Source organism: Lithobates pipiens, unplaced genomic scaffold (assembly GCF_037356315.1).
Source record: "Lithobates pipiens isolate NorthernLeopardFrog02 unplaced genomic scaffold, aLitPip1_a1.2 Scaffold_19, whole genome shotgun sequence".
NCBI classification, from domain to species: Eukaryota; Metazoa; Chordata; class Amphibia; order Anura; family Ranidae; genus Lithobates; species Lithobates pipiens.
The window spans coordinates 205845807-205871316 of NW_027507764.1; the positions used below are offsets into that span (position 1 = coordinate 205845807).

General features: G+C 43.4%; 1 protein-coding gene across 3 annotated transcripts in view; it reads right to left on the reverse strand.

Annotated features, from left to right (window-relative positions):
- Window positions 1-25510, reverse strand: part of STARD3NL (STARD3 N-terminal like) — a 103499-nt gene that overhangs the window by 50867 nt on the left and 27122 nt on the right. For 2 of the 3 annotated variants that reach the window (XM_077491644.1, XM_077491645.1), the window contains exon 2: window positions 2010-2184. The exons of the other annotated variant lie outside the window; for it this stretch is intronic. The gene's annotated coding sequence lies outside the window, so the exon portion shown is untranslated. The remainder of the gene's footprint in view (window positions 1-2009; window positions 2185-25510) is intronic. 3 annotated transcript variants of the gene reach the window in all.

The following is a 25510-nucleotide window of genomic DNA, read 5'->3' on the forward strand; positions in this document are numbered from 1 at the left end:
TATATACAGTGGTGTGAAAAAGTGTTTGCCCCCTTCCTCATTTCCCGTTCCTTTGCATGTTTGTCACACTTAAGTGTTTCGGAACATCAAACCAATTTGAACAATAGTCAAGGACAACACAAGTAAATACAAAATGCAATTTGTAAATGAAGGTGTTTATTATTAAAGGTGAAAAAAAATCCAAACCATCATGGCCCTGTGTGAAAAAGTGATTGCCCCCCTTGTTAAAACATACTATAACTGTGGTTGTCCACACCTGAGTTCAATTTCTCTAGCCACACCCAGGCCTGATTATTGCCACACCTGTTCACAATCAAGGCATCACTTAAATAGGAGCTGCTTGACACAGTAAGGTCCACCAGAAGATCCTTAAAAGCTACACATCATGCCGAGACCCAAAGAAATTCAGGAACAATTGAGAAAGAAAGTAATTGAGATCTATCAGTCTGGAAAGGGTTATAAAGCCATTTCCAAAGCTTTGGGAATCCAGCGAACCACAGTGAGAGCCATTATCCACAAATGGCGAAGACATGGAACAGTGGTGAACCTTCCCAGGAGTGGCCGGCCACCCAAAATTACCCCAAGAGCGCAGCGACGACTCATCCAAGAGGTCACAAAAGACCCCACAACAACGTCCAAGGAACTGCAGGCCTCACTTGCCTCAGTTAAGGTCAGCGTTCATGCCTCCACCATCAGGAAAAGACTGGGCAAAAATGGCCTGCATGGCAGAGTTCCAAGGAGAAAACCACTGCTGAGCAAAAAGAACATCAAAGCTCGTCTCAATTTCTCCACAACACATCTTGATGATCCCCAAGACTTTTGGGACAACATTCTGTGGACCGATGAGACAAAAGTGGAACTCTTTGGAAGGTGTGTGTCCAAGTATATCTGGCGTAGAAGGAACACTGCATTTCATAAAAAGAACATTATACCAACAGTAAAATATGGTGGTGGTAGTGTGATGGTCTGGGGCTGTTTTGCTGCTTCAGGACCTGGAAGACTTGCCGTGATAAAAGGAACTATGAATTCTGCTGTCTACCAAGAGATCCTGAAGGAGAATGTCCGACCATCTGTTCGTGTACTCAAGCTGAAACCAACTTGGGTTCTGCAGCAGGACAATGATCCTAAACACACCAGCAAGTCCACCACCGAATGGCTGAAGAAAAACAAAATGAAGACTTTGGAGTGGCCTAGCCAAAGTCCTGACCTGAATCCTATTGAGATGTTGTGGTATGACCTTAAAAAGCCGGTTCATGCTCCAAAACCCTCTAATGTAACTGAATTAGCACAATTCTGCAAAGATGAGTGGGCCAAAATTCCTCCAGGACGCTGTAAAAGCCTCATTGCACGTTATCGCAAACGATTAGTTGCAGTTGTTGCTGCTAAGGGTGGCCCAACCAGTTATTAGGTTTAGGGGGCAATCACTTTTTCACACAGGGCCATGATGGTTTGGATTTTTTTTCACCTTTAATAATAAACACCTTCATTTACAAATTGCATTTTGTGTTTACTTGTGTTGTCCTTGACTATTGTTTAAATTGGTTTGATGTTCCGAAACACTTAAGTGTGACAAACATGCAAAGGAACAGGAAATGAGGAAGGGGCAAACACTTTTTCACACCACTGTATATATATATATATATATATATATATATATATATATATATATATATATATATATATATACATACATACATACATACACACATATACATATACACACATATACATACACACAAACACATATACACACACAAACACATATATATACACACACACACAAACACACACACACACACACAGTGCTGCAATCAAATTGTAGTTTTCAATTTTAAAAAGCCAAATGTACTTAAAACCTCTTGCTTTGAATCTTTGTTCGGAATTTATTCCAAGACTGCAATGCTGCCAACCAGAAAAAAAAAAAATGTTCCCTAATGTAATTCAGTAGCTCCAAGTGTTGAGAATTAAGAGATGCAATGTCGTCTATGGATATGGACTACAATACTCACACTGTACAACTGTGTGTCAGCCAGAACAAATCCTCTCACTTCCCTGTGTGACTCTCCATAACTTGTGGAAACAAAAGTATTTTCTTATAGATCACATGCTGTTTGGCAAGGCTCCAGACACTTCACATTCCCCTTGCGATTGTGTTGTAGATAAAGGTTGCATCATCCAATCAAACTGCAAAGAGAAGGAAGAAAGATAAAACAGCCCAAGTGGTTTTACATGAAACGAAAAATACTTTTGCTGTTATAATAAAGCAATACAATGGGTAAAAATATGCACGTTAGATGCTTTTATGGAGGAAGTAGATTTTATAATCTAGCTTTATACAGTTTACAGAATGGATATTATTATGATCTCAGAAGTGGCCACATCCAAAGTGGTTTCAGCAAACAAGAGAGAAAAAACATGTACCCAATTAATCAAAAAGTGTATTTTCCATATTCCATGTGCTCATGTGTGTTCTAAGCCGGTCATAGATGGTGCGATTTTCTTTCTTGTAACCATCGGTTAGAAAATCACTCAATTCCCTCATTAACACAGTCAGTGGTGTTAATTGTGGAATCCCGCAGAGCGATTTTGCTCTCCTGGCATAGGGGTGCAGGAAGCCGTTCCTGCCAGGAGAACAGTGATTGTTGCTCGTGGTTATAGCTGCTGGCAATTTCATTGCACACAAAAATCTGGCATGCTGGTTGTACCCTGCCCATAAATGGTTCAAATCTTGGCTGGTCCCTGCTGAACAGTCTGAGATTAAAACCATCTATGGGCAGCTTTAGCCTCCATTCACACTAATGTCGCGTACACACGTACCCAACTATCCAGCGGACTTAGTCTGGCGGACTTCCCGCCAGACTGTTCGCCGGACTTTACGAACGAGCTACTTGCAAACACACGGCACTTTTTCAGCGGACTAATACGGCGTACTAAGTCCGCCGGACTATGCGCCGTACTTTTGAAATGAACGGACTCGCCCACACACGCGGAGGAAAGTTTGCTCAATTTGAGCGCGTCTCCAGGTAGCCGGGACCAGCAAAGGAGGCGTCACCTGGTATGGACTTAAAGGGGAATCCCTACGCCGAAAAATCAGCATGGGGTCCCCCCCTAGGTCCACATCAGACCGTTATCCGAGCGCACTACCCGGCCAGCCAGGAAAGGGGGTGGGGACGAGCGAGCAGCCCCCCTTCCTAAGCCATACCAGGCCGCGTGCCCTCAACATGGGGGGTGCCTTGGGGAAGGGGGGGCCGCGCGGGCCCCCCACCCCAAAGCACCTTGTCCCCATGTTGATGAGGACAAGGGCCTCTTCCCGGCAACCCTGGCCGTTGGTTGTTGGGGTCTGCGGGCGGGGAGCTTATCGGAATCCGGGAGCCCCCGGATATCGGCCCCACACCCTATGTGAAATGAGTATGGGGTACAATGTACCCCAACCCATTCACCTGTAAAAAAAAAAAAAAAAAAGTAAAAAAAAAAAAACAAACACAACACACAAGGGTTAAAATAGTTTATTGCACAGCTCCAGGGGTCTTCTGTCCGTCTTCGGAGGTCTTCTCGCCAGACTCCTCCGCTATCTTCTGCTCTTTTTCTAGCTCTTTCACTAGCGGAGGAGCCCGGCTTTCTTCTTCGCCACTGTCGCGTGCACGAGAGGCCTGCGCGCCCCCTAAAGGGAGCGTGTGCGGCGCGCTCTGTGATCAGCGAGTCTATGAGACTCGCTGAATCACAGATCAGAGTAAGGGGTCGATCCTGACCCCTTACCACGTCATCAGCTAAAAGAAAGCTCCATTTGTGTGTGTGGGGGGGTGATGCTAAAATTTTCATTTGGGTACAGTGTTGCATGACAGCACAATTGTCATTCAAAATGTTACAGCGCTGAAAGCTGGCCTGGGCAAGAAGGGGGTGAAAATGCCCCTTATTGAAGTGGTTAAATAACCATGTTGTAGACTCATTCTGGCACCTTTAAAGTCCCGCCTTTTGCATGTCCATTTGAATAGGAAATACTCTGGACGGCTGCACTCCGGATTGAATAAAAAGTAAATCGTGCCTTTATTTTCTCAAATAAAAAAACTTCCTATCACACAAGTGAAAGCAGCAAAGGAGAAAAATAGAACAAAATCGCTGACACCTTTCACACTAAAGCTAGTGCTTACTCATAGCTATGAGACCCCAAAGCCCTCCTTTGCACTTAAAAGTAGGCAGCCAAAAACCAGTGATTCTGAATACTGCGATTTTTTTTTTTAATCGGGGCTATTGGCAGCTGAGTAACCTGGAAGTGGTATTATGATGTAGCTTCTGCGATTTTACATTGGAGACCTAATTGGAGTTGAATCTGGATTCGTACGGGTCTCAGCCTAGCTGGCAGATGCGCTGGCTGGTGGCTTGGGTCTCCCTGTGGAATGGAAGGCCTGGGAAGAGTGGTGGAAAGCGCCCTCCCTTACGCTCAACAGCCGAGCGGCTTTTAGCAGCATTGGTTATTATTACTAAAGAGCCAACCACCCACTCTAAAAAGCAGTTTAACCCCTTCAAGACATGAACGCAAATTTGTTGGCATGAAGGGTTTAACTACAACAATCCCAATATCTTTTCATCATTTTCTCAGATTGAACTATTCACAATTGTGAAAGCATTACTTTAAGGGTAAAGACATTACTGAGCTTAAAGCAGGGGTCTCAAACTGGCGGCCCTCCAGATGTTGCGAAATTACAAGTTTCATCATGCCTCTGCCTGTGGGGGTAACTGTCAGCCTTGCAATACCTCATGGGACTTATAGTTTTGCAACAGCTTGACGGCCACCAGTTTGAGACCACTGGCTTAAAGTGTTACTAAACCCACAACAGTAAAATCAATCTGTATATGCAGTAAAGCATGCTTGTTATACTCACTGTGGAACCCAAGGGGTTGATCCTCTGCATTGTGTAAAATGGCTGTTTGATCATGTATGCACAGATCCTCCCCCTTCTTGCATTGCCCCCAAAACATGTCCAGATAAGACAGAGTTACGGGAGTCAGGTTGCACATGCTCAGTTTGGTGTGTATTGCTAGTGGGTTTTTTTTTTTTTCTTGGGAGGGTGCATGTGATCAGCACAGGGCCAATCTGTACTATCCAAACAGAGGGCTGGGGTTCTGCATCCTGATAGGACAGCTAGTGTAGTATGAAAACTCCTCCTACAAGCAGGTACTGATAGAAGTCACAAGACTGCTATAACTGCTGATGAGAAAATGTATTTGGCAGTTTATAATTCCAAAAATGATTGCATTTCCATGTTCTGTGTACTGCGGGAGACCAGTTGTGGTAAATGGACAAAGCGATCGGATCCGTCTGTCAGTTTTTCAGGCGGGTCCAATCGGGCCACCCATTGCTCTCTATGTCCGCTGACCCAACCACCGGCATCCGACCCACATCTGTCTAGTGGATCAGACTTTATGACAGTTGGATGGAAACAGACAGGTGGTCTGTTTCCATCTGAGAGCCCATAGAGGACAGCAGGCCATGTCCGTGTCTTCTGTGCATCAGCGGAGTGGACATGGACCTGTCATCTGCCTGTTCAGCAGACATATCCCCTGCTGAGCAGGGCCTTAATCCAACTGTTTTATTAATTTTCTTTTACAATGTAAACAAAACAAATCTTTGCAGGGTTACATTATAAAACTTCATGTACTGTAAAAGGTTAAAGCGGAGGTCCACCCTAAAATGGACCTCCGCTCATCGGAATCCCCCCCCCCCCTCCGGCGCCACAATTGGCACCTTTCAGGGGGGAGGGGGTGCAGTTACCTGGATAATCCAGGTAACTGCACCCACTTCCGGGATAGCTGTCTGCGGAAAGGGGTGTAGATTACGCCCCTTTCCGCAACTGTCCGCCCCTTTGCGCAAGTGCCCCGCTGCCTGCTGGGAAACACACAGTTCCCAGAGGCAGCGGGGACCATCCGGATTGCGCCGCGCGGCTCGCGCATGCGCAGTAGGGAACCGGGAAATGAAGCCGAAAGGCTCCATTTCCTGATTCCCATACCCAAGATGGCGGCGGCAGGACCCGACAGACGACCTAGCGATCGGCTTCGGGTGCCGACATCGCGGGCGCGCTGGACAGGTAAGTGTCACTATTTTAAAAGTCAGCAGCTGCAGTATTTGTAGCTGCTGGCTTTTAAAAAAAAAAAAAAAAAAACGCGGAGTCCAGGTGGACTCCCGCTTTAACATACCAAGCACTTCACCTTGTAAAGTCAGAAGTAGTCATGAGACTAAGCAGCTAAGGAACTGGTTTGTGTTACAGAAATACAGAAAACGCCCAACAAGCAAAACCCCATTCATTTAAATGGCCCCCGTTCACATCTGAGCGTTTTGTAGCCTGCAGCAAAATGCCTGAAGCTCAAAAAAGTACATGAGCTTCTTTTTGGGCAGATTACAGGCATTCTCTGCTTTTTACTTTGGTGAAATCACGGCAAAAAACACAGTGAAATCGTGCGACTTTCTGCCTGAAAACAAAACTTTCAGGTGTGAATGCAGTCTAAGCCTTTGGTTTCTGCTGTATATTGTACATTGAATACCCTATATCATCACTAATATCACGTGATGCCATGTTCCAAATGCCTCAGAAGGGAGCCAGGGATGGTGACGTAGCGGTGGAGACAGGGGTAGACTGAGCAGCATTTGTGTGCTTACCGCAGGCAATACCAACATCATGGAGCACCAATCTATCTACACTGCTGAATGTATGGAGGATTGATTGTCCATGCACAGGGCAATGAACCTACATCGGCTGCCTTGATTTGTCAGCCGCACAACTCTTGAGATCTATGACATGCATGGACAAAACAATTACCTGCAATTCAAATGTCATGACAGATTTGCTATCTGGCTTTTCAGCCTGAATTTATGGCAGTACAGCTGACCGTTGGTGTGTATTTAAGCAGTTGATTTGTGACAGTGTGGGCCTCGACAGGGGCACCACCTTCTAATGACCGTCTGTCCATATGTGCACTTATGGTAACAAAGACTTTGAAGACCCTATGCATGTTGATACATTACACTCCAGTATTCTACTGAAGGAATCTATACCAACCTATGTGTTTTTTTGCTCAAGTGATCTATCAGCTGTGTGGGAATATGGAATTCATGAACTCTGGGAGATCTAGAGCCTAATTGACTTGATATGCACTCGTTGTTACCAATACTTCAACATTCTGGATACTTAGGAATTGCCCTCTTATTTTTCTTCCCCCTTTCTCCCACCTCCAGTGGCTCAAGCACCCAGGGACCTATACATATGTGGTTATACCAGTTTATACTGTTTCTTTATATTTTGATATGGCCTGTTGCAGTGGAATAGTCACTTATGCATGGATCAACTGCGATCTGGGCGATTGTTAGTATTGTTGTGCATTTCATGTCACTGTTATTCGTTTTTGCATTTTTGTTTTGTGTCACAATTGCTAACCGTGCAGGGTTACTTTCACCAAGTGCCCGCGAAAGGAACAAAATCTGGCATCATATTTACCTCATCTCCTTTTTAGAGGTTGATCCATGTAATTTTATCATCAAATACTGTATTGTATTTTTTTCTCCATTATTTTTTGTGGAGTTGCCCCTTCTTTGCGTAGATCACCACTATGGTGTCAGTTTACAAAGCAGTGAAATCTGTTCACTGCTTCATTCTACGGCATTCTCAGAGAGGATCTTTCTCCTCTATGTGCCAGTTTATGAAGTGGAGGAGTGAAGCGATCTACAAAAACGCTTTCAACAGTGGAGAATGGTCCCTAATACTGGAATCTCGTGAGACTTTACAAGATTACAGGACTAAAAATTCACAGAAACTCTGAGATGTCAGTTTATTAAGCAGTGATAATTTATCACTGCTCGGTACACTGACAGACGGCGTGGTTAATGTTAATAAAATAAGGGAGTCCCCCTACATATATATACACACACATTTATTTATATATATATATACACATATACACACACACACACACACACACACACACACACACACACACACATATATATATATATATATATATATATATATATATATATATATATATACACACACACACACACACACACACACACACACACACACACACACACACACACACACATATATATATATATATATATATATATATATATATATATATATATATATATATACATACACATATATATACATACATACATACATATACACACACACACAAATATGACAGGGTGACATGGTTACAGTGTTTGGGGGGTTCTGAATGAGGCACATAAGTTAAAAATCTTCCTCTTACCCCCTCAGATCCCCCCAGATTCCCTCTTCACTCCCTGATTCTCCACCTCTGAGCTGGTGAATCGGGGATGTGAATTCAGACTCAGATAGCCAGTGAAGCGCTGGGATCGCATCTTCATAAACTGGTCCTTACTGTGTCAGTCAATGAGGATTCTACATGTGCGGAGATAATGTTCAAACATGTTCAAACACTTCTCCCCCCCCCAAATTACTGTTTCATAAACTGTTTATGGAATGTGATCAGCGGTGATCCTCGGGATCACTGCTTCAAAAACGGACACCTATCTCTCTATGCCCAAAGATATGACTTTCTGCTCTATTTCAATAAATTTTTTCTGGAGGGAAAAAAAGGGGGGGGGGGGAGCACATTTTAGACTTACAGATCAGTTAACACCACCACCCCAAACAGTATACATTTTCTGAAACCAAAAACCCTAACAGTAGAGGTTAGCAAACCGCTATAGCGTTTCTGAAAGCATTGCTCCCTGGAAAGCACAGCGGCTTCAACCTTTTCACCTAAACACCCTCATTGACAAATTTAGTCAAATCAGTCTAATGTTTAACCCTTTCCCACCGAGCGTACGCAGATATGCGTACTCGGCTTCCGGGGGGTATACCAGGATGATGCCCGCACCTGCAGGCATCATCCCGGTACCGTTTTTTTCAGCAGGCGATAGGCTATCCAGGCATAACAACCGATGCGGCTAAAAGACGCTCGGCTTTTATGCCGGAGGAGCGGGAGGGGACGTCCCCCCCTCCCGCCGCTGTTACGGGTGCTCCCGCTCGATCGGGAGCACCGATTCAAGTTGCGCTGCCTCCGGCTGCTGGGGAGGAACTGGAACGAAGCCGTAATCGGCTTCGTTCCAGTCTCCTCATAGTAAACACGGAAGCGACGTCATGACGTCACTTCCCGTTTACTCGGCTGCCAATGGCGCCGGTTTAAAAAAAATATACGGTATTCAGAATCGCCGGTTTTGGTGATCTGAATACATTGAAGTGTAAAGGAGGGGTGGGGGGGGTCTTTTAAACCCTCGATCCCTCCATAAAGAGTACCTGTCACCACCTATTACTGTCACAAGGGATGTTTACATTCCTTGTGACAGCAATAAAAGTGATCATATTTTTTTTTTTTTATAAACAATTTAGTCATTTTAAAATAAATAAAAAAAAATAAAAAATAAAAAATGTTTAAAGCGCCCGCCGTCCCCGCGAGCTCGCGAAGCAAAGAAAACGCATACGGAAGTTGCGCCCGCGTATGTAAACGGTGTTCAAATCACACATGTGAGGTATCGCCATAATGGTCAGAGCGAGAGCAATAATTCTAGCCCTAGACCTCCTCTGTAACGATAACCTGGTAACTGTAAAAAAAAATGTAAGCGTTGCCTATTGAGATTTTTTAGGTACCGTACTTTGTCATCAATCCACAAGTGCGCGCAATTATAAAGTGTGACATGTTTGGTATCTATTTACTCGGCGTAACATTATCTTTCACATTACACAAAAAAATTGGGCTAATTTTACTGTTTAGTTTTTTTTTAATTCATTAAAGTGTCCCTTTTCCCAAAAAGTTGCGTTTAAAACACCGCTGCGCAAATGCCGTGTGACATAAAATATTGAAACAATCGCCGTTTTATTCTCTAGAGTCTCTGCTAAAAAATATATATATAAATGTTTGGGGGTTCCAAGTAATTTTCTACCAAAAAATATGGATTTTAACTTGTAAACACCAAATTTCAAAAATAGGCTTAGTCATGAAAGGGTTAAATGACACCCCAGTGTTAGTAAATGGAAGAAGTACGCTAGACTGGACACAAAACCCAAGCGCCTGCAGGAGCTTCCTCAACTTAAGTGCAACTAAAAAAGGCAAATATTTTGGTTTTCCATTTTGGACAGAATTAGCGAGTTATAACCCCTGTCAGTTTTTGGGTAGTTTGCCATCTGTGTCTGATTGGGGAGATTTTCCTTCACTGCCTGTTCCATAGCCAAAGCAGGATGTATGTGGAAATTCCTGCAAAAGTGGAGGAATCCCGGTGTGTCAGCAGAACTAGTGTCCCCATTAAAGAGGAAGTAAACCCTGATGAGTTTACTTCCTCTTTCATTCCCTGCAAAGGTAAAGCATAATGGACTACTATGTATCGCATCTATGTATGTGTCACTTACCTGACACAGGAGCCAGCGAAGTCACCGCTGTCCCCTGTAGTTCCAAGCGTCCATCTTCTTGGTGGGTCTCGCTGCTCCGGCGCTGTGATTCGCCGGAGCAGCGATGACGTTACTCCCGCGCATGTGCACGGGAGCCGACGCTGGCAGCATATCGTCACGATCTGCGGCTTACCCAGTGTGCCTGCGCGCCGCTGTTTATGGCGCATGCCGTATAGGTTTAGGAGATATTTCTTGGACCTACAGGTAAGCCTTAATCTAGGCTTACCTGTAGGTCAAAGTGGCTTGTAAGGGTTTACAACCACTTTAATAGATTTCCCCTCTAATAGTGTTCTGAACCCATAAATTGTGATTTTCTTTAATTTTTGATGAAAACAATAAATGGGAAAAATAGAGAGGGCGAGTCTCCCTAACAGGGGCACAGACAGCAATAAGAACAGGTGTTTTAATACGTCTCCACTGTATCCATGCCCTTTAGGACAAACGTTTGCATAGATGAAATTGCAGCATTATTATGAAAATGCACCTAGAAAACATGCATTTTGGTAAAATAAGATTGGATCTCCTAAATATCAAATTTGTGCAATATTTACTTAAAAAACGTGTGTGTAGAACTACACGCATATGCAAGTGTAAGCAATATTTATATTATGTGCACTAGCATTAGGAGAGTCTAGAACAAGTCATTTTACAGATCTAGGAAAAAAGAGAAGGGAAACATATTGAGAAATTACAGTCAACATCAATTGCGTCTCTGTGAAAAACAACTGCAATGCAGAACTCAATACTGCAACAAAGAAATGTCTTTTTGAAGTAACTTTAGAATGCATTAAATATATACACTACAATCAGAATCAATGTGACACACGTACTGAATGTCAATATTATTCATGAGGTTCAAAACATTAATGAGGACAGTCTGTTTAATTATATGGTATGCACTAAGCAGTGAGGACATGCATCTATTCAAGTCCCATACAAGTGGCTTAGATGGTGTCAACTGCACTCTAAGGAATAGTTTATGCGAATCATCATTTTCCTAATAATTTCAAAGTGATCTAGGACACCCTGCAGAGGAAACATTCTATTTTATACACAGAAAAACAAAATATTTGTTTTTTAACCTGTCCAACCACTTTGCACCCCTAGGACATTTTCTTTCTGGCCTGTTGTACACTGCCCTATAGAAAATATATTTCACTCTTGAAAAACCAGATTAGCAGTGTGTGTATGTATATATATCACACATATACATACACATAACATCTTCACACATCACACATATATACAGTGATGTTTTGGGGCTGTCACTGGGCAACACGGACTTTCAACTCCCTCCAAAGGTTTTCTATAGGGATGAGATCTGGAGACTGGCTAGGCCACTCCAGGACCTTGAAATGCTTCTTACGAAGCCACTCCTTTGTTGCCCGGGTGGTGTGTTTGGGATCATTGTCATGCTGAAAGACTCGGCCACGTTTCATCTTCAATGCCCTTGCTGATGGGAGAAGGTTTGCACTCAAAATCTCATCATACATGGCCCCATTCATTCTTTCATGTACAGGGATCAGTCGTCCTGTTCCCTTTGCATAGAAACAGCCCCAAAGCATGATGTTGCCACCCCCATGCTTTACAGTAGGTATGGTGTTCTTTGGTTGCAACTCCGCATTCTTTCACCTCCAAAACACGACAAGTTGTGTTTCTACCAAACATTTCTATTTTGGTTTCATCTGACCATATGACATCCTCCTAATCCTCTTCTGGATCATCTAAATGCTCTCTAACAAACCTCAGAAGGGTATATAATGGCTTAAGCTGGGGGACATGTCTGGCACTGCAGGATCCGAGTCCCTGGCAGCGTAGTGTTACTGATGGTAGCCTTTGTTACGTTGGTTCCCAGCTCTCTGCAGGTCATTCACTAGGTCCACCCGTGTGGTTGTGGAATTTTTGCTCACTGTTCTTGTGATCATTTTGACCCCACGGGGTGAGATTTTGCGTGGAGCCCCAGAACGAGGGAGATTATCAGTAGTCTTGTATGTCTTCCATTTTCTAATTATTGCTCCCACAGTTGATTTCCCTAGCGCAGGTCTACAATTTTGTTTCTGGTGTCCTTCGACAGCCCTTTAGTCTTCACCATAGTGGAGTTTGGAGTGTGACTGTTTGAGGTTGTGGACAGGTGTCTTTTATACTGATAACAAGTTCAACAGATGCCATTAATACAGGTAATGAATGGAGGACAAAGGAGCCTCTTAAAGTTGATACAGGTCTGTGAGAGCCAGAAATCTTGCTTGTTTGTAGGTGACCAAATACTTATTTTCCACCATAATTTGCAAATAAATTCTTTCAAAAAAATCAGACAGACAATGTGATTATCTGGATTTGTTTCCACATTGTTTCTCATAGTTGAGGTATATCTATGATGACAATTACAGGCCTCTCTCATCTTTTGCACAATTGGTGGCTGACTAAATACTTTTTTGCCCCACTGTAGCATATAGAAAGGCAAAACGTACATGCTTACAATCACATGACACTTATAATCATTAAACAGAAGTGGCTTAATAGATGGTAAACATACCAGGTATGGCATATAAAAAAAAAATGAAAAAGAAAAGCTACACCATCACCTCTCAAATATCACAGCCAATAAAAAGAAAGCATTGTCAATCTGGTAGTAAGGGTGAACGCATGAAATTACTAGTTGCACACCAACTAATCAAAAAATAAAGATTATGAAGAATTTTGGGGTTGCATAGGAAACTGTGCCATATGTAAAATTTGTGATCAGGTTTAAAAGATCATATACAGTCCAATCTTCCATGCGAGGATGAACTCCCTTAATTTGCCCATCTCCAAGAGTTTTAACCCGTAGAAGGGGAGAACAGGAATTTACTAACACTTCCCTCAGCTGGAGAGCATATTAAAACGGATAAATGAGAGGTTTAGGAGGTGGGGACTCAAACAGGACAGTTGTTGTGTTTCAACAAGTGCCAGACATTGTAGCTTTATATTCAGCAGAAGTTTGCTAGTGGAAGGCTTGAGTAGCTTAGTAAAAGACAAGAATAAAAAGATAGTAGCATTTTTTATTTATTTTTTATTACACAAAAAACAATCTAATCTGAATTTTTTGTACAAAATAAAAGATGAGGTAGTGCAGAGTAAATAGATACCAAATGTGTCAAGCCTCAAAACTACATGAGTCCAAAAAGTGGTGAAAAATTGTGGTACCCAACTTGGTAGTCGACAGTTTAAATGCCCTTAAAAGCTCTTTAGTTTAGAGCAGGGGGTCTCCAGACATTATATAGACAGGGGACAGTTTGGAGACCACTCGTTTAGAGCAAACCACAAATGAGGGACCTAAAATGATATTCTCACTACGTTTGTGGCAACATATTATCCATGTGGCGCAATTGCCGATTACATACATATGGGCACCAATTTGATTTTGCAGGTTTGTGGCAGGGTGATGGAGTTGCTTTTCATTATTTTAAATTATTTTTGTAAAAAATGCCTCTTTTTTAACTTTAAATATTTTTTAATTTCATTTAATTTTATTGCATTCACAAGGGGGCTAACAAGTTGTATAAAGTATGGCCAGTTTAATAAATTATTTTAGCGTAGAAGCACATAAACAGTAACAGTTGTGAGAGAAATCTTATATCGCCAGCTATACTCCTGCAGTCCTAGCCAATTCTGAGAGTTTTTTTTTTTTAATCTAAAAGATTCCTAAATCTATACTAAACAGCATAGATGGATGAATCTCCTGCTAAAGCCTTTGTATTCTGGCAGTCGGCTCTCAAAATACACAAGCAGTGGCTGCATCTGACTGATTGCAGGCACTGTCCAGCTGACCATTTTTCAATCGACTCCATTGATTTTTCAAATGAAAGATGCCTGGCAAAGTGGTGGCAGCTGAAATTTGCTCAGTGTAATATGGGCAGATTAAGAGTGCAGTAAAAATAACATTAATAGCTTGCTTTGTCTGAGCTGGAAACTGAGCCATCAGTGGGGAATATATGTTGTGCCAAGAGATAAAGGGAGGTCTCATTCCCCACATGCATTTCATAGCTCTGGGCTATGCGTTCCACACGGTAGATGGAGGAAGAGGATAAAACCAACCAGATTCAATGAGTGTGTAGACAGGCAGAAGGGGTGGAATAACTGATTAGACAAACTAATGATCTGAATGATAAAAGCAGTAGAAGACACTGATAGTAAGGAACTAAGTTGTACCTGACAAAAGGGGAATAGAGAGCAGTCAGAAGTTAAATATGAGGAAAGAGCTTGGCGCACAGAAATATAACTAAAGAAAAAAAAACACACACACACACACACGTTGTCCCTTTAAGCGGACCTACCAGATCTCACTTCCACCTCCAAGGATGCATACTTACCTTGATTCTGATGACTGCAGCCTCCAGTTTACACCCTTTGCGCCAAAACGACAGTCTCTGGGCTGCACATGTGCAGTAAGCCCCAGAGAAGTCTATGGGGTATGTCTCCCTGCATCTCCCATCCGACTTCGATGGGGCCTTTAATGCACAGGCACAGCCAGGAGACAGAGGGCTTAAAGCATAGAATGTACGCAACCCCCAGAGCCCACAGCTGATAGATTGATCTAAGTATGCATCCCTGGAGGAATAAAGTGGTTGAATGTGCTGGGGGAAAAAAAACCTTTTTAAAGGCAAATGCATAATGAGCTAGTATGCTGCATACTAGCTCATTATAAAATACTTACCTTAGAATGAAGCGCCCACCACTGCCTCCCGGTCACTGCTGAGGGAGCCGACATGTTCCCTCTGCATTTCTTCCGGGTTTGCAGCAAAGTCCTTCAAATTCAGTGCAACACCCAGTGCTCAGACAAGGCAATATTGTCTTCTTACCAGATTCCAGAAAGGTCTTTGAATCTGGTAAGAAAACAATCTTACCTTACTTGTCTGAGCACTGGGTGTTGCACTGAATTCAGATTAATGCACCTGTACATTGACCTTTACGTAGCGGTTTGCGGGCGTGCACACGCCGCGACCTCTGAGAGTGTGATCGTGGGTCCTGTGGACTTGATGTCTGTGGGGATACCCGTGATCGTCTCACGGAGAGGAAAAAACGGGGAAATGCTAATGTAAACAAGCATTTTCCCCTTCTGCCTAATGACACTGATCACAGCTCCCTGTAATCAGGAGCGGTGATCAGTGTCGTGTCAAACATAGCCACCCCCCCCCCCCCCCACAGTTAGAATTACTCCCTAGGACACACTTAACCCCTACAGTGCCACCTAGTGGTTAACCCATTCACTGCCAGTCACATTTATACAGTAATCAATGCATTTTTAATTGCACTGATCGTTGTATAAATGTGAATGGTCCCAAAATCGCACCAAAAAAGTGTCCAATCTGTCCGCCATAATGTCGCAGTCACGATAAATATTGTTTCGCCACCATTCTAATAAAAAAGAAAAATAATAAAAATGCCATAAACCTACCCCCTGTTTTTTTTAGATGCTATAACTTTTGCGCAAACCAATCAATAAACGCTTATTACAATTTTTTTTTTTTTTTTACCAAAAATAAGTAGAAGAATACACATCGGCCTAAACTGAGGAAAGAAAATGCTTTTTATATAATTTTGGGGGATATTTATTATAGCAAAATGTAAAAAAAAAAAAAAAAAAAAAAAATTGTTTTTTTCAAAATTGTTGCGATTTTTTTTGTTTATAGCGCAAAAAATAAAAGCCTTAGAGGTGATCAAATACCACCAAAATAAAGCTCTATTTGTGGAAAAAAAGGAAGTCAATGTTGTTTGGGAGCCACATCTCATGACCCCGCAATTGTCAGCTTAAGCGGCGCAGTGCTGAATCGCAAAAAGTGCTCTGGTCTTTGGGGAGTCAACTGGTCTGGGGCTAAAGTGCTTAATCACCACTGGGTTTTTTACTTGTTGCTAAACATAACACGGCATAAATTAGATCAGGTGTTTTAAAACACATACAAAAAAAGTATTACTCATTTAGAAAGAGGAAATACTTTTTGAAAAAAAACACAAAATGTGTAGTTTCTTTCAGAGGTGAAAAGAAAACATAAAAGCCAAGGTCACAACAGTAACATGGAGAAGAGAATGCATAAATAAGGTGGTGGCCAGTCTGCACTTCCTCAAACATGTACAGGTTATTGCTGAGTTAATTACTTGTTCCCAATTTGTGCAATACGTACGATTCGATCAAAGTTCAAACTGTAAAATAATCCATTTTGTTTCGAGGATTCATAGCTCTAAAGCCCCTACCCTCAAAAAAAAGTTTTGTCTGTGATTTACAGATCAGTCATACTAAGGCTGCATTCACACTACAGCGTTTTGAATTGCGGGCAGATTTGCCGCAGATCTTCCCGCGATTTGATAGCGCCGAGGTGTGAATGACAAAATGCAGGACTCGCATTTGAGATGTCATTCATTTGAAGAACACCTCAAATAGCTGTGCAGGTCTGCCCCGAGTGTCACACGATAAAATGTGCTGCAGTCGTGGCAACTCGCGGGACACTTAACGCCCAAAAATAGTTCAGGTGCTACTTTTGGGCGTCATGCGCCCCTCTATGCGGGTTGCCATGACTGCAACCCACACAGCAATTTGAGGTGTCAAAGGAATGGCATCTCGAATGCTAGTCACACGTTTTGTCATTCACAGCTCAGCACTGTCAACTTGCGGGCAGTGTGAATGTAGCCTAAAGCAGCCCATCGATTTCCATACAAGTGGATGTGGGAAAATCACTCCACCTGTGCTATTGTATTCTCCAGGGGTCAAGTCCTGGGGGAAAAAAAAAAAGTGTGGGAACTCCCACCCAAGATCCATCCCCCAACAAAAAAAATATAGGACATCGGGGCACATCATGGCACAAAGAACATAAGGGCATGGGGCACATGTCACACGGCGCTGTTCACTCCCCAGTGGCCCCTCCTCTCTTCTCGTCAATCCCCATTGGTTTGTGAAATCATCTGGGATAGACGAGAAGAGAGGAGGGGCCGCCGGGAGCGAACAGCGTTGCGTGACATGAGAGAAAACTTACTACAGACAAACGCACCTGCGCTACTCTGCATGCATCTTGACATTCGGCTCGGGTGGCTCTAGTCCTGCAAAGGGAACGGCATTCCTGCTGTGAAAAAAGTGCAGGGACACCATTCCCACGTGTTCCCGCAGGACTCAAGCCCTGGTACTCTGACAGTAGCCTTCCCCTCTGTCAGGATACAATGATCAGCACTGCCAGCTGTAGTCTGCACCACGGACCGAGTAGCGTTTAATTGGCCATGCTGGTTGTACAGAAGTCAAATCGGCAGATCAACTGTCCAACCATTGTCCCCATACATGGAACGAAATGCAGTCAATCGCTGCTGAACCAGCCAAATTTTGATCCATGTATAGCCGACTAATGTTCCATACAAAGACAACCAGAGAATTGCTATTCAATACAGGCATACGCCAATTTTAAGTACACAATGGGGTTTATTTACTAAAGCTGGAAAGTGCAAAATCAGGCTCACTTCTGCATAGAAACCAATGAGCTTATAACCCCAGCTTGTTCAATTAAGCTTTGGTAATAAAACCTGAAAGTTCATTGGTTTCTATGCAGAAGTGAGCCTGATTTTGCACTCTTCAGCTTTAGTAAATAAACCCCAATGTGTACTTAACCACTTCCCACCCGGCCAATGTATATATACGGCCGGGTGGGAGCCGCCTGCTCCTGATAGGACGTTCAGGAACGTCATTCAGGAGCAGCGGGATCACGCCCGCGCAGCGGCGCGATCCCGATGTGCTCGTGTCACCCGGACACGGCACATCTCAGATCGGCAGGAGGGCTCTGTGATTGGCCCTCCTGATCACATGACAGCCGTGTCCAATCACGGCCGTCATGTGATGTAAACAAACAGCCGGTTGCTAGGCAATCGGCTCTCCTCTCCTCACACGGAAGTCACCGCTGAGAAGAGGAGAGCAGAACGCTGCAGCCGGCTGATGATCAGTGAGTATGGGCTGCTTTTCACAGCTTTTTACTCACTGATCATCAGTGTAGTGTAAACACACAACACACCACACAGTGAAAACACAGTCCCCACATATGTCCCCAAAACACACATGTCCCCAAAACATACATGTCCCCAAATAATAAAAACACATGTCCCTAATAATAAAAACATGTCCCCCACATATGTCCCACTAAAATCACATGTCCCAATGATTATCTGCACACATATGTACGTGATCACCTGCACACATATGTACATGATCATTTGCGTACATATGTCCGTGATCACACAAACCAATTATTATACACTTAACGGAATTTTTTTTACCAAAAACATGTAGCAGAATACATTTTGGCTTAAATTTATGACAAAATTTGATTTTATTGGATTTCTTTTCAAATAGAAAAAAGAAAATATTGTTTTTTTCCCAAATTTCCGCTTTTTTTGCGCTTATATCGCAAAAAAAAAAAAAAACGGAGTCGTGAATAAATAACACCAAAATAAAGCTCTATTTGTGCGAACAAAATGATAACAATTTCATTTGGGTACAGTGTAGCATGACCGCGCAATTGTCACTGAAAGCGCGAGAGCGATGAAAGCTGAAAATTGGGCTGGGAAGGAAGGGGGTGAAAGTGCCCTGTATTGAAGTGGTTAAAAGTGGGGTATGTCTGTACACACAGTGTATAATAAATACGCCCCCTGGCCATCCCACCGAGTCCTTCGGTGCACCCACTTTTATTTTAAACACTCTCCACAATGTATCTCCACCCATCATCATCCATCCCTCTCCACAATATAGCCCAACCTCCGCCCATCATCATCCATCCCTCTCCACAAGATATCCCCATCCACGCCCAGAATCCTGGAGAGGGGTGGATGATACTGGGCAGAGTTGGGGATAGAATGTGGAGAGGGATGGACGATGCTGGGCGGAGGTGGGTATATAATGTGGAGATAATGTGGAGAGGGATGGATGATGCTGGGCGGAGGTGGGGATATAATGTGGAGAGGGATGGATGATGCTGGGCGGAAGTGGGGATATAATGTGGGGATATATAATCCTCAACTCACCCCCTCGATCTCCTCATGGATTTCAAACTTACTGAATGACATATCGAATGACATATTGATATGGATGTCACACCACTTCCTCAAACTCAATCTTTCGTTCTTTTCTTGAGCTTGTTGTATTTCCTCCTTCATGGCCTCCCTCTTTTTTTTTTAACTATTTAAATCGATGGGTTTACTTCCACTTTAAGCAGGCTATTTCCCCTTCAGTCTATTATGAATTCTGCTGCTAGACCAATACCCCTCACTAACCAATCCGTAACTGCTGCTCCTCTTTGCCAATCCCTTTACTGGCTTCCCCTACCCCAACGTGTAAAATTCAAAATGCTAACCATAACATACAAGGCCATTTACAACATCGCCTCCATCTATATCACCAACCTCATCTGCATATATCACCCAAATCGTCCCCTCTGCTCCTCCTGCTCTCTAGCTCCCTTGTTACCTCCTCCCATGCTTGCCTTCAGGACTTCTCCAAAGCCTCTCCAATCCTCTGGAACTCCCTGTCCTGGTATATCCGAACAGCCCCTACCCTGTCCACTTTAGGAGATCCCTGAAAATTCATTTATTCAGGGAAGCCTATCCTACACCCACCTAACAACTGTCCCCCGAGCCACCCCCATCAAATCATTTTTTGCAGCCATTACCTTTTGTACCACCACCCCCTCCCTTTAGAATGTAAGCTCTAACAGCAGGGGCCTCCTGTACCTTTTGTATTGAGCTGTACTGTAATTGTGTTGTTCCCCCCTATCCATTGTAAAGTGCTGTGTAAACTGTTGGTGTTATATAAATCGTATATTATAATAATAATAGTAAATAATGTGGAGAGGGATGGAAGATGCTGGGCGACGGAGGGGATATATTGTGGAGAGGGATGGCAGATGCTGGGCGGAGGTGGGGATATATTGTGGAGAGGGGTGGATGATGCTGGGCAGAGGTGGGGATATAATGTGGGGAGGGATGGAGGATGCTGGGCTGAGGTGGAGATATAATGTGAAGAGGGATGGATAATGCTGGGTGTGGATGGGAATACATTGTGGAGAGGGATGAGGATGAATCTGAGTGGGGATGAGAGTTACTTAGTGAAGAGGCTCTCCACAATGTAACTCTCATCCCCACCCAGATTCATCCTCATCCCTCTCCACAATGTATTCCCATCCACACCCAGCATTATCCATCCCTCTCCACAATTCCACCCCAACAATGCCAGCTTGTCAGCTTCAGGTGTCTGTGTTCCATCTATTGGATTAGGTGAAAGACTAAGTGAGAGGGTACAGCAGTACACTCTGTTTGCGACTTACCCTCTACGCCACTCTGTCATATCTGCATGCACCTGAGAGGATGGGATTCACTTTCCAGGCTAACAAGCTGACCACGCCCCCTGCTCAAGTACTGCCCAATTCGATTGCAACCTAGCAGCAGGAACTAGCAGGCTCCGCCCCAGCAGGGATGGAAGCGTATCGAGTGCAGTTCTCGATTACTGGCTGGGAGTGGGGGGGGGGGGGGGGTGAAAGGCCTCGGTGGAGGAGACCCAGGCTGAGGCTTGTATTCTCTATTGTTCTCTTTTGCGGGCGCCTCACGGGCTAGCGGCTGCATGCAGATCAAATGACAGGTTTCTTTTAATGTGAGGGGAGGCAGGGAGCGGCCCAGTGCCGGGTCCCTTGAGACTCGCGTGCCCCTTACGTAAGTGGTGCCTGTATACCCCCCCCCCCCCCCATGGCAGCCCTGCATACACATACTAGGGTAAATTTAGACAGGGGCAATTAACCCACCAGCATGTTTTTGGAGTGTAGGAGGAAACTGGAGTACCTGGAAGAAACCCATGTAGGCACAGAGAGAACATGCAAATGCCAGGCAGGTTGCACCATGGTTGAGATTTGAACCGACAACCCTAGTGCTGCCAGGTCTAGATGCCAGTGCAATGACCATTTTTAGAATGCAGGCAAGACACTTTAGCAAAATCTGTCTGAAACAGTTTTCCTCCCTGTACGCTAAAAAGAGAGTGGGTGTTAATTAGCTCTCTTTTTAGCGCAATCTGAATTTGGTGCATGAGTCGCTGTCAAAACAAAAAAAAAAGTGTTGCAAATGCTTCATAAATTTGGTGCAACACATTAACAAGAATGATTAATGTCAGAAAAGTGGAGTAGCAGCTTTACTGAATCCCCCGCCCCCCAATAGATTTTAAATTATCAACATGACAAACTGCTAATCCACTGGCAAAGTAGGCAATTACTTTTAGCTTCAATTCACACTCCAGTGTGGAGCAATGTAGGCGATTTTTAGGTGCTTTTAAATTTTTTTCTTTTTTGTGCGTTTTTAGGTGTGAACTGTTGTACAGGAGCTTCTTTGTTATGTGTTTTTAGCCCCTATATACTTTTATTATGGGAGTGCCTGAAAAACCATACTTGACACATGTCAGTGAGGCTAAAAATAAAATAATTAAAAAAAAAAAAAAATAATCTGATCTTTTTGATTTAAAAATAGTTTTTATTTTTATCAAATTTTAATAAAATGCTTTTGGAGTAAAAATATATCTAGAGATACATTAACAATTTAGTTTATTCAGTATGAAACACTGCTTCATTATGTAGCATGAGGCTATATATTCTGCAATATTTACATTCAATGAATCCAAGCTCTGCAAGCTGAGATAACATGCACTGCATTGATGCATGCACACAATTTCACAGTAACCATGAGATAAAACAAAGTTCACGGAATATTCCTTTATCCCATTGTTTTGCAAATCTATGTACACTACAAACTGTATTACTAACCTGGCAGCCTATTATTCTAAATAGGAAATCCTAATTTTGTTTGCAAATATTAAAGATTCAAACTACCAGCAAGAATGAGTCCTTACATTTAAAGAGCACCTGTCATTTTAGACACCACCACTTCCCTCACCTTGTTCTGTTAAAGTGAATGGGACTGTTGGTGAGTCAACAGCGGGTCAGAGGACAGTTCTCTAAAATGTATGATTTAATAAGGTTAAGTCCAGCCTAAGCTTGTTTGGCTAGGCTTCTCCAATGGGTCACAGGAGTGCGATTCGTTTTGCACTCCTGTGACCCATTTTCAGCAGAGAGCAGCCTGAAGTAAGGCAAGCCACGTCACCGGAAGACTGATCCGAATTCTTTTAAATTGAGATCTTAACTGGTTCTTTTTTTCCCCATGTACCATTTTTTTTTTTACTTATGTTTCCCTCCTATTGACTCTTGATCATGGTGGTAATTAAAAATGCTATTAACGGTTTAGCTGTCTTGCTTGGCTGAGGCCGCGTACACACGCGCGGACTGTTCGCCCAACTTTGTCCGCTGAACAGTGTTTGGGCGGACAGTCCGCTCGTGTGTGGGCTTTCAGCGGACAGTTTCAGCGGACAGTTTGACGAACAAGGTTTTACGGAATTTCCGAAAAACTTGTTTCAGCGAACAGTCCGCTCGTGTGTAGGCTTGTTCGTCAAACTAAGTTCCGCACATGCTCAGAAAGGATTTACACGCCGAAAGTTATAATGCAGTGTATAGGACGTCGTATTTTTCGTCCCGTCGTACGTGCCGTTCACGTCATCGCGCACGGTTTCAGCAAACTGTTCGTTCGTCGTGTGTGGCCATGTCCGTCCATGCTAATTTTGAGCGGACTGTTTGCCGAAACTGTTTGACGAACAAGGTTGGGCGAACAGTCCGCGCGTGTGTACGTGGCCTCAGGGATTCTTTCATTGTCCTCAGCTGGTACAGTTGTGCTTGCTGGGGCTCTGGAAGGGAAGCTAGTAATGTTGATATTGCTTATTAATTTGCAGGGGGACCCGTTTGGCACCAGACCGCCCTGGCCTTCACCATTCCCACAGCATCTTGATTACACTGATAGCATTATGACTGCTACATGTTTAGATACACTTGGAGTCTTCTCCTATCAATTAGGTCTTTAATACCTCTGATTCTATTGGGCGGGACACGGTCTAGGCCCAAACTGAGCCACCAGTTGATTCTCATGGGACTGCTCCTATTGTCACCATGTTTTCTCAAGGCATTGGAACTGTGGACTGACTTGGTGTTTCTTGAATACGGTCCCCTGGTTTGTCCTGGAGCTTCCGAGTCTTTCCTCAGTACCGGACTTAAATGTCCCTGTAGCTTGGGACTAGTAGACCTAATCAATAGCAACTAATGTGTGTTTACACTGCTATTTGAGCTAAGCTATGACAACGATCGTAGGTAATGCTGCTATAGATGTAGTAATTAGTGTATCCAATCTCTGCATGACCACATAGGAATACTTGTGCCTTTATTTTGTCCCCAGCTTGCTCATATCTTGTTCTTCACCAATTTTATTTTTCAAATACTTTTATATTGGTTTATTATATCCAAGGGTACAAATTGTACAAAAGGTACCCACTGCGCTCTTTAGTAACTAGGATTTTAAACATTAGATGCCACGGTCATTGGGTGTGTTACATTTACATTATATATGCCTGCTAAGTTGTTGGCATCACAACTCAGCTATTCTAACTTCATTCTCTCTCCCTATAAGTTTGTGCCTACCACGTGTTATTTAACGAAGTGTCACGTTTTCAGACACTTTAGTATTTTTTGAGCCATCTTCCCCAGGTGTTTTCTCTGACCAACCTCTCTCCATCTTCCCTCCTTTCTCCTACTCTCTCCCTCTCCGACCATCCTTTGACCCCTCTCCCTCTACTCCAGTCCTCCTCTCTTATTTTTCTTATTCTCTTTCCTTCTTGTCACTCCATCAAGGCCCACACAGTGATCTGTCACCCCCAGCTCCAATTTTGCTGCTACAATGTAAATAGCCTCAATGTTGCCTCCAAAAGTGTACAAATCCAAATCAAATGCACAAACACCAAGTTAATGTGCTTCTTGTACAAGAGATGAATTTTTTTCACTCTGCCTCCACTCCTTCCTGTTCCAACAGATATTTCAACAGATGCTTCCATAGCATTCCGTATCTATTCCCTTAAGACACTCCCTATAGAAGTGCTTGATCATCTCTCTGACCCTCAGGGAAGGTATGTTTTTGTGAAAGTCATGTTATGGGGTACCAAATCTACTGTAGCTAACACTTACCTTCCAAATATTAATGAAGTGCCGTCCACGTTGCAGCATTTGAGGATTCTGTCAGGATTCATGGAGGGTAAGCTCATCTTGAGAGGGGATTTTAACACCCCTCTGGAACCACTTTTGTGATTCTTCCAACTCGCAGTCATTTATCTTATTCCCCAAACTGAAGACTTTGAAACGTGCATTCTACAATCTGCGTCTTGTAGACGTTTGGAGGGTGTTGTACCCCACATCCTGTAACTATACCTACTTCTCTCATGTACATCAGACTTATAGTCGCATAGCCTACCTAATGAGGGACCACAACTGTCTGGATTGGTCTCCTGAATGCGACAGACTTAATGTTCTGGTCTGACAACTCTTATACACCTGGCATTCTTGCTCCCCTCCACGCCAATTGGGGAGTGGCACTTGAAGATTTGTGACTTACAAATTTGCAGTGTGTGACAAGAGTTTCAGACACAATATCCAACTATTTTGTTGACCATGTCTCAGATACGACATTGTTGCCCATTCAATGGGAGGCCCTAAAAGCAGTTCTATGTGGAACCTTTATCCAATTGGGTACAGGTCTAAAAAAGTAACATTCATCCGCCATAATGGCTGCAATTTAAACACTTAGAAACTAAGCACAAGAGATCCAACAGTGACAATGCTGGTGGGCGTTTCCAAGGCACGATCACAACTCAGAGAAGTATATGAGACCTCCGCGCGCACATATGCGGATAAGCTTGCTTTCCACCAATATAAGTTTCAATGACCTTACCCGTCAAGCAATTCAGATCTGGGATCGCATGCTGTCCAGAAGGGGCTTACCGAACCACTTGGGGCCTATGACTCCTTTTTTGGGACCCCGGCCTTTCCACCAGCTATGCACGTAACAAGATTCAGACCATGGCGAAACGATCATAGGAGACTTGCCAAAGTCATTTGAGCAAACTCCACTTTAAAGGGCAG